This window comes from Stegodyphus dumicola, chromosome 3, assembly GCF_044657685.1.
Source record: "Stegodyphus dumicola isolate Sdum_Otavi_A_Nest chromosome 3, ASM4465768v1".
Lineage (NCBI taxonomy): Eukaryota > Metazoa > Arthropoda > Arachnida > Araneae > Eresidae > Stegodyphus > Stegodyphus dumicola.
This window is the reverse complement of record NC_140770.1, coordinates 102,047,239-102,064,530: the sequence shown is the minus strand read 5'-3', so window position 1 is coordinate 102,064,530 and position 17,292 is coordinate 102,047,239. Positions and strand designations below refer to the sequence as shown.

Sequence of the window (17,292 nt, the reverse complement as noted above, 5' to 3'; positions counted from 1 at the left end):
GACGTTTAATGTCCCCGTGCACAGTTTTTAGTCTAACCACTCGGACATTATTGTCTCTTCCAGGAAACACTTCTATTACTCGCCCGAGTTTCCAACGTAATGAAGGCATATTATCTTCTTTAATGAGAACGAAGTCATTTAGGCGAATATTTCTGCTAGGCTGTCTCCATTTGCTACGCTGCTGTAGTTGGCACAGGTACTCTTTAGACCACCGCTTCCAAAACCCTTGGAACATCTGCTGTGTTAGTTGCCATCTTTGCAATGGAGACACTCGTACTTCGGTTAAATCTTGTTCCGGAACAGCTGTTAAAGAAGTCCCTATAATAAAGTGTCCAGGAGTCAAAGCTGTCAAATCATTGGGATCACTGGAGACAGGTGTTATTGGCCTCGAATTTAAGCATGCTTCAATTTGTGCAATTAGAGTTAGAAACTCTTCATAAGTCAAAATTTGAGTTCCAACACATTTCTTTAGATGCAGCTTCATAGATCTAACAGCTGCCTCCCATATACCACCATGATGTGGAGCAGCTGGCGGGTTGAATATCCACCTTATGTTTTCATTTGCTAACCACCTTTGAAATTCTGAGGTTGACTGGACAGATGAAACTGCTTCCTTGAGGATTTTATTTGAACCTATAAAATTAGTTCCACAATCACTTCTTATTTCTTGAGGTTTTCCCCTCCTCGAAGCAAATCGTTTTAGAGCAGCTAGGAATGCTTCACCTGATAAGTCGCTAGCAATCTCTAAATGGATAGCCTTTGTAGCTAAACAAACGAAAATACAGACATAACATTCAATTGGTCTTATACCTCTTCCCCTTTTCATTTTCACAGAAAATGGGCCGCCATAATCAACGCCAACCTTTGAAAAGGTTCTACTTGGAATCACTCTACTTGCAGGTAGTTCTCCCATTAATTGAATAGATGTTACTGCTCGTACTCTGCAACATTTTATGCATTTCCAAATGCATTTTTTAATTTCATTTTTTGCACTTATTATCCAGTATTTCTGTCTTATTGCGGATAACATTAAATGCAACCCTCCGTGTAAATGTTTTCAAAGTAACACATTTTCGTTCTTCACTAACGTTTTGCAAGTCAGCTTCGGTATTCATTTCGTTTATGTGATGTCGAATATCTACTTCTGAAAGCCAGGGTGGCCCAGAAAACCAATCACTATCATTAATTAGAGCTTCAGCATCCATCCCCCTAGTAAGTTTATCAGCAGGGTTTGTCTTCCCACTGCAAAAGTACCAGTCGTTTAAAATTGTTTTCTCCTTGATTTCTACCATACAATTTCTAACAAATTGTTTCCACTCATTGGCAGATCCCTTGATCCAGTGAATGCAAATTTGGGAATCAGTCCAGTAAAATATATTTCCCTTATCCAACTGCGGAAATATCGATTGCAAATACGAACCTAATCTTGCAGAAATTAATGTTCCCAAAAGTTCAAGCCTAGGGAGTGTTACCCTTTTTAATGGAGCCAAACGGGATTTCGACACTATGAAACTTGTTTTACATTTATTTTTCTTCTTAAATCTAAAATATGCTACAGCACCATAACACTTGGGACTGGCATCAGAAAATATGTGAACTTCTATAAACTTCCAACACATATCACTGAAGTACTGTCTGGGAATTTCGAAAAACTTTATTTTTTCAACTTCTTTTAACCATTCCTGAAATATGAATTCTGTATCAAAGGGAACATTTTCGTCCCATTGAATACCCTTTTCCCACATAGTTTGCATTAAGAGTTTAATTAGAACAGTAAATGGATTCATAATTCCTAAGGGATCAAAGAGCATACCACATGCTGCTAAAATGATGCGTTTAGTTACTTTGAGATTTTGTAACTTCTCAAACTGAGATACATCTATTTTCAAATTATCATTGACATTGTCCCAGATAAGACCTAAAACTTTCAACGGTACCAAAGAGTCTTCAGATGTTTCACGAGAGTCAATTCCATTAAGTTTCCACAGTTCATTCAGCTCAGGTGAGTTTGAAACCCATCTACGTAAATTCATACTGGCCTCGCTAAGAATGAAAATCATGTCCTTGCTTAAATGTAAGGCCTTTGCTACATTAACTGTCTCAGAAATTAAATCATCTACGTAAAGCTCTTTTAACATATTGCATGCCTCTTCGTAGGCATCTTCATACTTTTTTAAATGCAGTCTTACTGTAGCTGTTAATAAATAAGGTGAGCACTTGACCCCGAAAGGAACTCGATTGTGTTGAAGAACTTGTAAGTTGGAATTACTGTGATCGAGATTTGACCCTTCTTCATTTATCCACAAAAACTTTAAAAAATCCCTATCTTCTTTAGCTAAGCCTACCTCTAAATATGCACGCTGAATGTCGGCACAAAACGCAATTGAATGTACCCTGAATTTAATGATAATCTTTAGCAAATCAGGATTTAAATTAGGTCCGCTTTCCAAACAATCATTAAGTGATAAATTTCCCTTACTTTTAGAAGAAGCGTCAAAAACTATTCGAACCTTTGTAGAATCCTTCTGCTCGCGCACTACCGCGTGATGAGGCATGTAATACCCCGTTTTCAAACTACTATTTAAATACGTATCTACCCGTTCCACTATACCATCTCTCAAGTGTTCATTAATTATCTCATTATATTTTAAATATAGCTCGCTATTTTTCTGAAACTTATTATTTAAAAATTGTAAACGCTGTTTCGCGATTTCATGATTGTTATTTAAACCTTCAACACCCTCTTTCCACAATAATCGAGTTTCATACCTTTTATTCTTGTAAGTTGTATTTCGTTCAAATGACTCTAAAATTTCTTTATCTGACAGAGATATTTCTTTATCCGAACTTATCCCAATTGCTTCTAATTCCCATAATTTTTTAACTCTTTCATAATCTAAGTCCTCATTTACAACGGTTATATGATTAACTCTTGCGTCCTTACACTTTGATCCTTCGTCCTTGCCTTGAATCACAAAACCGAAAGTGCTTTCTGTTGCGACTAATTTTTTACAAATCTTCACGTTTCGTTCTCCTAAAATTTCCCAAATATAATCCGAACCTATTAATACTTGAATTTCGTCACTCGTACCAGCATCTGCTAATTCTATTCCCTTCTCAAACGCCATCTTTCGTATCCACCGAGAAGGAACTTTTACTTGCCCTAGTGTTATAGAATCAATGACTATTGCGTTAATTTTTATCTTTTTACTGGGATGGCTTACATTTTGCAATACGATTTCTACGATATCATACAAGCGCTCTTTTGCATCTTTGCATCCAAATGTGAAAATAATAAGCGCTTCTTTATTAATAATTTTCAACCCCAGTGAATCAACCACTTCTCGTAAGATGAATGACTTTGTTGACCCTGAATCTAGCATACAACGTAATACCTTTTCGTTCCCCCCTTTACACCTAACTGTTGCCGTAAACGTCTGTAAAAGAACGGAAATCGGTGGTTTAATTTTGTTATTATTTTCATTACATAAGAGCGAAAGAGAAGGTTCAAGGATTGGCGTTTGTTTTGTCTGATTGGAAGTATCCGTCTCTAAATCTTTCGATGCGGCGTGACATATTAACGAATTATGTAAACCTTGGACATTGCACAGTCTGCATTTTTCATCTTTATGAGCACAGAAACGCCTTGTATGCCCTTTCGAAAAGCAAATAAAACATAAACCTCGATCCATTAATGCCTTCCGGCGAGCCTTTAAATCAAGTGCGCAATCATGATTCATATGACAAGCAGATAAACAAAATATGCAGACATTTTGATTCTCTTTCTTAGGCGGGGTAGAGAACTTTCGATTTCGATTAAAATGTGATTTTTGAAAGTGTTTAGAGGGAGTTTCGCTTCGACTAGTTAATACTGAAGCACCTTGCTTATTCGTACTGTAATCATTTCTTTTAGAATGCATGTAAGATTTATTTTGATAACCTTGATGGGAACTTTTGTTTCGTATTGATGTTCCATTTACATCAAAATTCTTAGAACGCGTTAACATCATTGATGTTTCCCTACATTCCACTTCAGTTTTCAAGAACGTTAGTAGTTCATTAACATCGAAATTTTGTTTATCACTTCTTTTCCTAGTGAATTCTAGAGTTAAATTCTCGGGTATTAACTTTAACAAAATAGGGGATAATAAATGTCCATAAGAACCACTAGTAACATTTAAAGAATTTAAATTCCTTATTTGTATTTCTATATCGTCATAAAGCTTCCTCAAAGAAGCCGTATTTCCGGAATATTTTACAGGTTCTAAACTCAACAATTTATTCATATGCGCATTAATTAGCAGGTCATCTCTGCCGAAACGGTTTTTTAGTATATCAACAGCCACCGTATAGTTTTCACTAGTAAATGTTAATCCACTAATAGCATTTAAAGCTAAACCTCCCAAAAGCGATTTTAAATAACAAAACTTGTCAACCGAACTGAGACTTTCGTTTTGGTGAATGGAATTACTAAACTGATTCCAGAATTCAAGCCAAGAACAAGGATCACCGTAATATTTTGTAATCGTTAATTTTGGCAATTTTAAAGTATTAACTTCACAAGTTTTCAACTTCGGGGATATAGTTTCCTCACTAGAATTTCTAGATTCAACTTTACACGCGTTTTTTCTTAATTTTTCCTGAATTTTACATTTAAAACTTATAATTCTTTCCTGATATTTCTGCGCGGAAATTACTTCTGTTTCTAACTCCTGTTCCGTAATTATAAGTTTTTCAATCTCAGAATCGTATTGTTTCAACAACTGCGATTTTTCAAGTAACATTTCGAGTAATTCTTTTAATTTCTCATCCCCGGTTTCACCCTCTTCTAACAATGCAGAATCTATTTTACTCATCAACTTAGTAGTTAAGTTACGCGTCACCGTACGCAACTTCTTTGCCTTATTCATAGCCTCCATTTTACCATTAGATTCTATCAACTATAATAATCACCAAGATTTTTATTCAACAATTCTATTCAAAACTGGAAAAATGAAAAAGGGCCTACCTCGAATTTCTTCGCGTTAAATCCTGGCTTTTCAGTCATGAACTCACTAATTTTCTTCGTCCATTCTTCATCTCCACAAATCACGTCCGGGTCACCAGAAAAAAATGTACGTATCCAAATGATCAGAAGGTTGTTGATGCGTGTTCCTTGATATATTGCACCAAAATACTTACTGTACATTTATTTACAATTTATTTACAAGTCGTATGCCACCTGGCATATTTACAAGCGTTATGCCTCCTGGCATGTACATGATAGACATATTCTGCCACCTGGCATGTGAATTGATACATCATATTAGTTTTCTGCCACCTGACAGATACGATGCAATTACCTCAATTAGCGGTAATACTCCCGACATTTTGGCGTGTCCGCTTCCCTTACGTTCTGTAACGCAACTAGCCTTTTGTGCGGTGCGACCTCTGGGCACAAATCACCGCAATCACCGAGGAGGCCAAAACACATAATAATAATAATTTTTATGTAAGTATTTCCTGAAACAAGGCCGTTGCTATTCCAAGTTTCTAGGAGCATGAAAACGTTGAGAAGCCCTGATCAAAGAATAGGCAAACAGACCAAAATGTCTGTTTGGTATACATCTGGTCAAAAACTGTAGAGGAAAGAAATTACTTTCTATAGTCCAAAAGAAATGAGCATGTGGAAAGGCAGCCAATTTATTTGAAAAATCAAGTGGCATGTTTTGTTTGCGTCATACGTAAAAATAATGTCATTTATATGACCAAAGCAAATGAATTTTCCCTGCCACGATTCTGACTGACTTCATTGGTGGCATCGATCATCTTCGATACAAAATATTCAATACTGATGTTTATTAATAATCTCAAAAATACTGCCGCCTTTCAAACTGATTGTATTTTAATACTTTAGATGAGGTTATTTAGAACTTCAAGAAATAAGCAAAATTCTGTCACTCATTCTAGAATTTCATTTCCATTCAGAATTTCATTTCCCTCATTCTCTTTTAAACTATTACACTTGAGAGCAAAAATTTATTTGAAAGCAAAAATTTCCGCAACTCTAATTTTCAATTGAAATGTAATTTTATTGATACTGTTACGAATTTGGTATTTAAAAAGCTAATGTTAGTTCAATTAGAAATTAAATGGTTTTATTTCTCGCGCAGTGCAGCGCGTGACGAATATTAAAAGAAAGCTAAGCCGGAAAATTGAAAATACAAGAGCACGTGCATTTAACATTTAATAAATAAATATATCTCTTTTTGATTTCGAGAAAGTACTGGAAAATTCTAGCGCGTGATTTTAAAATCTTATAAAAGGAGGAAAACATCTCAGTTTGTAGTAGTTGCTTAGTTTGTTGTTGTTTAGAAAACTACTGTTGTTGATTGTAGCGAATTCGCGGATTAGCGTTCTTTAGCTGTTTTGAATTACGTTCTATTGACATTTGAGTAGTTAAAAGAAAACTACTGTGAGATATTGTAATACTGCATGATAATTTGAAAAAATTTAAGCATTTTTGTTGTGATAATAATAAATTTTTGTTCATTTTTCATCGGACTTGTGCATTCATTTCATAACGAACCCGTACGCACGCAACAATTTTTGGTGGCAGCGGTGGGATTTGAATGCCAATAACAAGAGCGATGGAAGAACAATTGAGACAGCTCATTAGTGCTTTTGCTGCATTCCAAGAAAAGATGGAAGCTGGCCAAGCATCATTTAAGGAAGAAATGAAATTGGGCCAGGAATCCGTTAAGGAAGAAATGAAATTGAGCCAGGAATCCGTTAAGGACGAAATGAAAGCCGTTCAAGCTGGTCAAGAAGAAATGAAAAGAGAAATTACTTGCATAATAGAAAATAAATTTGAAGCTATGGAAGGCAGAATTGACGCAGTTGAAAATAAAGTTGGACATATTGAAGAAAGAGTTTCTTCGGTGAAAGAAGAAATAGAAGAAAGAGTTTCTTCTGTAAAAGAACAAATTGATGAGAGAGTTTCTGCAGTTGCCAAAGAAATGGATACTTTAAAGAAATTCGTATCGTCGGCAGGGAGCAGGAGTGATGATTTTAAATTCTTACCAATGCCTGCTCGTCCACCTCTGAAGCTATCCACATATGATGGGAAGACCTCCTGGCAGGTGTATAAGACACAATTTTCTATCGTGGCGGATGCGAATGGATGGGATTCCCAAGCTAAGGCCTGTCATCTCGCCGCTTCTCTAAGAGCCGACGCAGCGGATATCCTTCAGACTCTTCCCGAAAACAAAAGGTTAGATTTCGAAGCTCTGTCCGGCGCCTTGGAGTTGCGCTTTGGGGAGAAGTGTTTAAAAGACTACAGCAGGTTCCAATTAAAATCTCGTCAACAGAAGCCTACCGAAACACTTCAGGAGCTCGCCGCGGATGTTGAAAGGCTGTCCCATCTCGCCTTTTTGGAATGCCCGACAGAAACAAGGGAAATCCTGTCCTTGCAATACTTTATCGACGGCATCCGAGATACTGAAATACAGAAAGCTCTACGAATGGCGAATGTAAAAGATTTAAAAAGTGCTCTAGTGTACGCCATGAAATTTCAGGCAGCCCAGCAAGCCACTCGTCGAGACCGCCACCCAGTCAGAGCTGCTCAAGTCCAGGAGCCAGGGGATCAAGTCACCGCTCGACTTGACGATTTAACTAGACAACTGAACGCCTTCAGACGGAATATTGGTGAGAAGAAACCGACCGTTAAGTGCTGGAATTGCGGTGCTGAAGGACACATACGACGAAACTGCAAAACACCCCAGGGTACTGATGTTAAGACCGCTTCTAACAAGCAGCAGGGAAACTAATTAGTGGCCATCTCGCGGGGCGGAGGTTGCCAGATAATGAAAAGCCCCCGTTTAAAGCGCTTCAGATTTCTGCAGTGAGAGGCGGCAGTAATGGGCTTTTCATAATAGGACATATTAATTCCGTGCAATATGACTATAGATACAGGAGCCAACGTCACCATCATCCGAAAAGATTTGGCTCAACAACTAGGAAACAAACTTATCTGGACGCCGCCCTGCGTTACCCTCCAGACTGTGTCCGGTGAGAAGATCGACATCGACGGAAAAGTAAATGTTAACATCACGTTTGGAAGTGTCGCTTACCATCACACGGCATATGTAGCAGAGATCACTGATTCTTGCATACTCGGATTGGACTTTCTAAGGAAATACAATTTTTCCTTGGATTTTAAAAATAACGATTGCATTCTACATCTGAGGACATAGCGTTATTTCTCGTTAATGATGAAGAAGTTAAATCTGTCCATAAAATCATAGCACAAGACTATATTACAATACCGGCAAGAACAGAAATTTTACTTCCTGGATCCATAGCCGAAAATAGAAATTTCCGTTTCGGCATCATAGAATATCCCAATAACTGTAATATCCCAAAAGGAGTATTAGTAGCCTCAACACTCGTCGACCTATCCAGAACGGTTATCCCGGTGAGAGTCGCCAATGTAACTGAAAAGTCGAGAGTTATTAAGAAAGGTGAAGTGGTTGCAACATGTACTCCAGTAACCAGCGTTGAAAGAAAGAGTAACATCCCAGAATCCGTGTCCTCAGAGAGCATTACATCGGAGTTATTGCAGAATGCACAATTAAACGATAAAGAGAAAAATGCTGCCGATCGCGTCATTAAAGATCTTCAAGTTGTTTTCTCCCGCTCGTCTTCTGACGTGGGTCGAACTAGTTTGACACAACATAGAATAGATACTGGCGATCATCCCCCGATCAAGCAACATCCGAGACGTCTACCGTTTGCTAAACAGGAAGAGGTGCGAACACTGTTAAAAGATATGGAAGAAGGCGATGTCATCGAGCCTTCAGCGAGTCCATGGGCATCTCCCATCGTTCTCGTCAGAAAGAAAGACGGCTCAACAAGATTTTGCGTTGACTATCGCCGGTTGAATGAGGTTACGAAGAAAGACAGTTACCCTCTTCCTAGAATTGATGACATTCTAGACACTCTTTCTGGAAGCAAGTGGTTCTCAACACTTGATTTAAAGAGTGGGTATTGGCAGGTAGAAATCCATCCTGATGACCGAGAAAAGACGGCATTTACTACGGGACAAGGACTTTGGCAGTTCAAAGTGATGCCGTTTGGACTGTGTAATGCGCCGGCAACATTCGAACGTCTTATGGAGACTGTTTTGAAAGGCCTTTCTTACGAAGCCTGTCTGATATACCTGGACGATATCATCATCGTCGGAAAGAGTTTTGAAGAGCATCTAGAAAATCTTAGAAAGGTGCTTCAGAAACTGAAAGAGGCCAATCTGAAGCTGACTCCCGCTAAATGCAAATTGTTTCGAAAGGAAGTGACTTACCTGGGACATGTCATCTCTGCAGAAGGTGTGCGCACGGATCCTGAAAAGGTATCAGCGGTTAAATCCTGGACGCGTCCCGAAAATGTCCATCAGCTGAGAAGCTTCCTAGGGCTTTGCACCTACTATAGGAGATTCGTGAAGAACTTTTCTTCCATCGCAAGACCACTTCACAAGCTGACAGAGAGCAAGCAAAGATTCTTGTGGACAAAGGAATGCGAGGATGCATTTAACAACTTAAAGGAAGCTTTAACATCTGCTCCAATCCTGACGTATCCTCAGCTCGACAGACCATTTATTCTCGACACCGACGCGAGCAATGAAAGTGTCGGTGCTGTTTTGTCCCAAGAAATAGACGGCCAAGAACGTGTAGTAGCTTACTGGAGCAAGTGCCTGTCTAAACCGGAGAGGAATTACTGTGTCACAAGGAAAGAGTTGCTCGCCATAGTCAAAGCTGTAGAACATTTCCATCATTATCTATACGGGAGAAAATTCCTCCTCCGCACGGACCATGCCTCATTGGCGTGGCTTTTAAATTTCAAAAATCCTGAGGGTCAAATAGCCAGGTGGATACAGAGACTCCAAGAATATGACATCACTATCCGTCATCGTAAGGGATCATCACACGGAAACGCCGACGCCCTGTCTAGAAGACCTTGCCAAGAAAACTGCCGATATTGTTCCAGGGTGGAAGCGAAATACGAACTGCTGACTCCGGTCGCAAGACAAATTACAACATCAACATCGGCTGCTCGAGACCCGTGGAGTGATGATGAAGTCAGGAAAGACCAGCTGGAAGACCGCGACATTAAACCCATACTTGATTTAATAGAGTCATCAAACAGAAAACCTACATGGCAGGACATTTCTATCTGTAGTCCTACAACAAAACAATACTGGGCACTCTGGGATTCACTTCACATTCGAAACGGCGTCTTATACCGGAAATTCGAGTCGGATGATGGGAAGACGTTCCGATGGCAACTGATACTTCCGAGATCCCGGATTCCTGATGTCCTCAAAGAACTACATAACAGCCCTACAGGAGGTCACAGAGAGTTCGTGAGCGCTTTTACTGGAATAATGCAAAGAATGACGTGCAAAAGTGGTGCCGATCTTGCGATGCCTGTGCAGGTCGGAAAGGACCGAGGAAACGCAGCCGAGGCAGACTGCAACGTTACAACGTAGGTGCGCCTTTTGAACGTATCGCCTTTGACATCCTGGGACCTCTGCCACGAACTGCTGATGGCAACAAATACATACTCGTTGTCATTGATTACTTCACCAAGTGGCCTGAAGCTTATCCTATTCCTGATCAAGAGGCAGTCACAGTAGCTGAGGTAATGATACAGCACTGGATTTCCAGGTTCGGAGTGCCTCTTCAGTTACATTCCGATCAGGGAAGGAATTTTGCCTCGGCAGTAATCAAAGAACTATACAAACTACTTGGCATTGACAAAACTCAAACGACGCCATTGCATCCCCAGTCGGACGGCATGGTAGAGAGGTTCAATCGAACCATCCTTAATAACCTCTCATTAGTGGTTTCCAGAAACCAACAGGACTGGGACAAGAAATTACCACTCTTTTTACTGGCTTACCGCAGTGCTGTCCACGAGATTACCGGCTATTCTCCATCACAGATGCTCTTCGGTCTTGACCTTCGTCTGCCTTGTGATCTATTGTTTGGCCGCCCTCCGGATGCTCCTTCATCGTCTGAGGAATATATTCAAGATCTCCAGGCCCGGTTTGAAGTGATGCACAATTTTGCACGAGAGCGAGTCAACTTGGCGACGGAGAAGATGAAGACCCGATACGACACAAGAGCTACTGAACATCAATTCCACGAAGGAGACTAGGTGTGGTTGTGGAATCCGACTCGACGGAAAGGACTTTGTCCGAAATTACAGTCACCTTGGGATGGGCCGTACACAGTCCTAAACAGGCTGAATGACGTCGTGGTTCGGATTCGTAAGTCTTCGAACTCTAAACCTAAAGTCGTTCATTACGACAGGTTAGCTCATTACTATGGCCATAGTACGTAATGTAAATAATTGTAAATAGTATCAGACCATGGTCCTTTTTGTTTATAAATGTGTATTTGATTTGTATTCAGTATTTGATTTGTATTTAGTATTTGATTTGTATTTAGTATTTGTTTTGTATTTAGTATTTGATAGCATTTGATTTGTTTAAGTTAGTTATTGCATTTATTGTTTATATTGTTTGATATTGTAATGTAATGTTTATGCCTCAGTTGCATTTATGCCACAGTTGTAAGTTTTGCTTCCTGTCCAGGGATTGTACTGCCCGGGACGTGCAGTCCTTGGGAAGGGGGCAGTGTTACGAATTTGGTATTTAAAAAGCTAATGTTAGTTCAATTAGAAATTAAATGGTTTTATTTCTCGCGCAGTGCAGCGCGTGACGAATATTAAAAGAAAGCTAAGCCGGAAAATTGAAAATACAAGAGCGCGTGCATTAAATAAATAAATATCTCTTTTTGATTTCGAGAAAGTACTGGAAAATTCTAGCGCGTGATTTTAAAATCTTATAAAAGGAGGAAAACATCTCAGTTTGTAGTAGTTGCTTAGTTTGTTGTTGTTTAGAAAACTACTGTTGTTGATTGTAGCGAATTCGCGGATTAGCGTTCTTTAGCTGTTTTGAATTACGTTCTATTGACATTTGAGTAGTTAAAAGAAAACTACTGTGAGATATTGTAATACTGCATGATAATTTGAAAAAATTTAAGCATTTTTGTTGTGATAATAATAAATTTTTGTTCATTTTTCATCGGACTTGTGCATTCATTTCATAACGAACCCGTACGCACGCAACAATACAAATGTACAACATTTTGAATACATGAAGAACTAAATTGAAATGTAATTTTATTTTTCCCCTCACTAAATAAAAGCTAGACTTTGTAATGAGAGTGAAAAATAGAAATAAAATATTTGTAGGCGTACCGTTCAGAAAGGAAATATTTTACTACAGATTCCCTTGAATTTATGTTTTGCCTGACTAAATGCCATTTCTGTCGATTTTCAGTTTATTCATCTACAGAAAGATTGAAATATGAAGATCCGTGCTTAATTGTAGCATATTTACAAAACATTATTTTCCAATTATAAAAGCTTTCCGAAATAATATTTTACTTAAAATAATTTTATTCACTAATTAGGCACTTTCATTGGCATTAAAAGTAAAGAATGTAAGCCATCGACCATCAAAGAATTGTGTATTTCATTAAACTTACATAAATGAAATATAATAGCTTTGCATAAATATATTGAAATGTTTTTCATTCTGGAGAGATTTCTTTATTTAAAACATAACAAGAAAGAGTGCTTCACTGCTTTTCTTGACAATGACATAAATTCTACGTACTAGTTTCATGACAGGAATTCATTTTAAAACAGGTACGAAACAAAGTTATTATTTGAGTTTTATATTTCTATAACTTGACTTTATTGTTCAGTTACGTGCATTGTTACAGTTACTTTAGAGAAAAAGCATAGATATGATGAAAGTACGTTGTTATAAAACAACAGTAACAATAGACAGAACTAAACAATAAAATCGAACAGTTGAAAGTAGGAGAATGAAATAATGATTTTGTTTTGTACCTGTTTTAAAATGAATACATTGTATCGGTCTCGGATCTTAAATACCTTTCCTCCCATCGCTGTTTTGAACTACTGTAACTTCAAAATTCATGGTTTCGAATTTTGAATTCTAACAAATATTTCCACATATAAAATATATTCAGCTGAACTGCTGTGAAAATCGTATTCTTTCAACAGCATTAGAAATTCTGCATTAAGCACGATGGGTGGCATGAATATTTCTTTCAAAATTCGAAACTGAAAAGAACCAACCTCTCTTTGGAGTAGGCTCTGGAAACCACTGTTCCATGTACAATGGACAAGACAACAACAACAACTGAAAAGGAACTACACAAGGGGAATGCATGTAATCTCTTACTTGGTTAAAACATGAAAATATTACGAACATTTATAAATGAGTTTATTTTTATGGCTCTTCTATAAGACACTAACACGGAATAATCTAATGAATCAGTAATTCTCATATCCAGATAGACACTTCTTATCCGAAATTTTCTTACGGTACCTGGGGGGGGGGATTTACTTGGAATCAAACAGTTTAAGAGCCACTCTTTCCTATTATTTTTTTCTAATCAACTTTTTCCATTAATAACGTTTTTCGTAGTAAATATATATTTTTAAATATTTAAAAGTCATTATGTCATTTACGATGATAGTCAAGGATCCATGTTCAATGATATATTAATTACACTAACTTCAATTTGCAATAAATTTCACTTTTTTAACAAGAGAAATTTGTGATGCTTTTATGGTTATGTATTATTGGTATTTATCTCAAAATTACATATATGCATCCTAAACATTATATTTTATCTTGTACTTTACAATCAAAGTTTCTCCCTAAATATTACATTTTGTCTTGTATTTTACGATTACAGTTCTTCCATGTTTTTGTAAATTTTACTTCTTTTTCTCATATTTATGCTTTTCTGCTATTTTTATTTTTGTATGTACACACTTTTATAATTGTCTAACTAGCTCTGGATGAAAGAAACTCATATTATTAAATGCTTCATTTCAGTTTAAATAAGCAATTTAGCAAATGTTATGTAAAGTAAATATGCAAATATGCTATATTACATACATTAATTAACGATGTGATACATTTTATTTCCAGCAGTAAACACTAAAAAAAGTCCCATATATTATCCAGAAGTTCATACTGGTTCCATTCCCTTCTAGCTCGAGCAAAATAATCTTTATTTACTGTTCGATATCTCTACTTACTATTAGCATTACTTACTACTGGATACCATAACTAGCCTTAATATATTTTTTGAAATTTAATCCCAAATAAATTATTACGGCGTTGCTCTGTAAATATATGCAATTGGTTTTCTAAAATTAACTACATGCACTCAATAAATTATTATTATTATGGTTAAACAAAGTAATTGTACATACATTCGTGTTTTAAATAATCTTTCAAGTGCATAAGATAACTTTTAATACAATTAAATTGGAATAAATTGGTTCGATTTGACGGTTACATAAAATATGTTTGTACTTTTTTTTTGAGCTGCATCAGTGCACTGTTTTAATGATTCAAAAATAGCTTTACAGAATCAAATTTTTAATGCTTAAAAATCCTGACATTAACACTTTACTGAAATGTTTTATTTTATTAACATAGTTCTAAAAGTTGATTCTGTAAATCAAACAACTTCCTTTATTCATTGTAAGAGAATCATTTTCATCAGTTAGATAACTGCACCAGTGAAAGAGAAATCCACTCCATAAATTTTGCATAACTATGCAGAAAATACACCAACTTCAAACTTACTCCTCGTATATTTCTGCTTCCCCGAGGACAAAACACGGGAAAAAAATTCCTTCACTTCTTCATCTCATTTAGGGCACTTTCGGTGGATTCTTCGATCTGGGCTCGTCAAGGCAGAGGATGGGAAAGTTAGAAGGATTTCTTCAAACTTCTCTCCCTTCCTCTCTTTCGGGGAAAGAGGCGGTACCGCTGATTGCTAAAGATGCTTTTATGCCTAGGGCACCTTCATAAAAATGGGTATGTATCTGCTTTATTTGCATTCTTACAGCTCTACCTTCTCGTCTATGTAAGTACAGCAAGCTAAAGTAATGACTAGCTTTATAAAAGCAGGCAGTTTGTGCCCCACAGGGGTGTCTATGTGTACTTGAAGATGAAAAATGTGCATCAGCAGACCTACGTTAATCTAAGATTTCGTAAATTGTACTTTGGAGAAGGTTTCCATCTTCAGCCAGCTCAGCTTTGCAGTTTATTGATTTAATAAAATATTATGCGCATTCTTAATGTCAAAATCACTCGTGTTTGAATTTGTAATCAACTAGCAATTCTACGCTTTATGCAAATGCTGAAGAATAGCTCTTGAAAAGAATTTTATTGATTCAATATAGCGAAAAATCTCGAGAACAACTCATGTTAGAAAAGTTAAACAAGATAATTTTTAATGATTAAATAATAATATGAAAGGATTAATAGCATACAAAATATGTGAAATTTAGAAACTTAAAATATGTTCTTCCTACATTTTAAAAATATATACCTTACGTTGTTAAAAGCAGTTTACAATGTTTGAGAGTAATTTTTCTTGACAAATAAACACTGTTTATGTAGCTATTTTAGAAGTATTCTACTTAATCGTTCATGCAGGTACTCTAAAACTATCTTTATCACCGTTGTGAAAAGAATTCTCAGATTAAAATTTAAAAGTAAATTAGTTATCTGATTAAAAGTAAAAATCCGATTATCTGAATATCATACATTATTGAAATAAAAGGAGTCGTCGAGATTTTTTATTAGATTTAACAATACAGGAGTTGTAGGTTTAGGAGTAATATTTTACAGAGTCACTAAATAATTATAAAAAATAATTGCACTTAAAATAAACTGCTTTAATATTCAGAAAATCCATAAATTTGTTATTTAGTTGAAATATCTGCTAAATCGTTTTGCAGAAACAGCACATAATTAAGTAGAAAGCATATAATTTATTTTCTCCCATTTCAAATTTTTAAATAGACAAAAGGATGAAATTCCTCGTTTCGTTTGAATTCTGCTTTGTTTAAAAAGAAAATATTATTATTAAATCTTCCGTAATGCAGTATCATTCCTTTCCTCCTTTCTACAGAAGCTTATTTTAGAAATTGGGTTGTAAATATTGCCAGTTATTAAAATTTAAATAAAATTTGAATCAGTTTAAATAATTCTAGATATCTATTATTTTTGGATACAGTATTATCACTGTTAAAAATCATTCTCAAAGCAATATAATTCCTAATTTTATCTTAATTTTATTTCATTAGAATTGAGTAGCCGATAGCAAGATTTATTTATTTTGTGCGAATTAGAAAATTGCACTAATTTTTCAGATGAAATACTTAATGATCTATTTTTAAAATATTAAATATTACTGTTAAGTTGTAATTCAATTCAGAGATACACTAACATCATTTTTGAAAGTTTTAACCAAAAATGTACAATTATTATCATTCAAGCGTGATAAAAATAGTAGAATTTGTATGCAAATTTGAAAATGTTACAGTATAAACAGAGAGTACAGTTAATAACAGAATGCATTTTTCAGTACTCACTAAATTTCAGCTAGAATTGATGTGAAGAACAGAATAACATTGGAAATATCGCTTACTTTTCAAAGGAATTTATTTATTCCCAATGTCTATTTTGGAATTCTTCGTTACATCCTTTGTTCAGAGAAGGCATCATGTTCTAAAATCAGAACTCTTCATTAATATCCCAGGTGAAAGGAGAAGGCTAGGAAGCAAATTATAAAATCAGCATTTAGGAAAAAAAAAAAAAAAAAAAAAAAGATCATTAGATAAATAGCTGGCAGAATTAAATAAAAATCGCCCTTTTGTAATCAGACACATTTTATCTTTAAATTACTTTTTTACCTTCTAATTTATTAATAACGCGAACAAATGCATGCAATTATGAATTTTAATGCATGTCAAAAACGATAATAACGTATCAGAGTAGATCGCAACAACTGAATTTCTTTCCAGAGCATGTAATTTTGATTAGAAAATCTGAAATAAATTTCCAAATGCAGCGTAAAATCTTATGTTTTTGCTATTGTGACTTACGTCGCTTGTCTGATAGTAACATCAGAACAAGCCCACTAAATTCATCGTGGCAAGGAGTGCAAGATTGCGTCTGTCGTTGGCAAGAACTTTAAGCACTATACAGGTAACAGTACGACTTTGCTCAGTTCCACCCCAAATTCTGATGGATAACACCCCGGGGCAAAACGGGTCCGAGGGCCTCCCACCCCTCTTCCGTTATCACAAACTTCTCAAGAGGACTTTCCGTTCGCCGCATAT

General features: G+C 36.2%; 1 long non-coding RNA gene across 1 annotated transcript in view; it reads right to left on the bottom strand.

The window, feature by feature from the left end:
* The window catches only part of LOC118189727 (uncharacterized), a 117,288-nt gene extending 100,554 nt beyond the window's left edge, over positions 1-16,734 (bottom strand). The window contains exon 1 of the long non-coding RNA XR_004758307.2: positions 16,599-16,734. This is a non-coding gene — a long non-coding RNA (uncharacterized LOC118189727). The remainder of the gene's footprint in view (positions 1-16,598) is intronic.
* Positions 16,735-17,292: the final 558 nt, after the last annotated feature.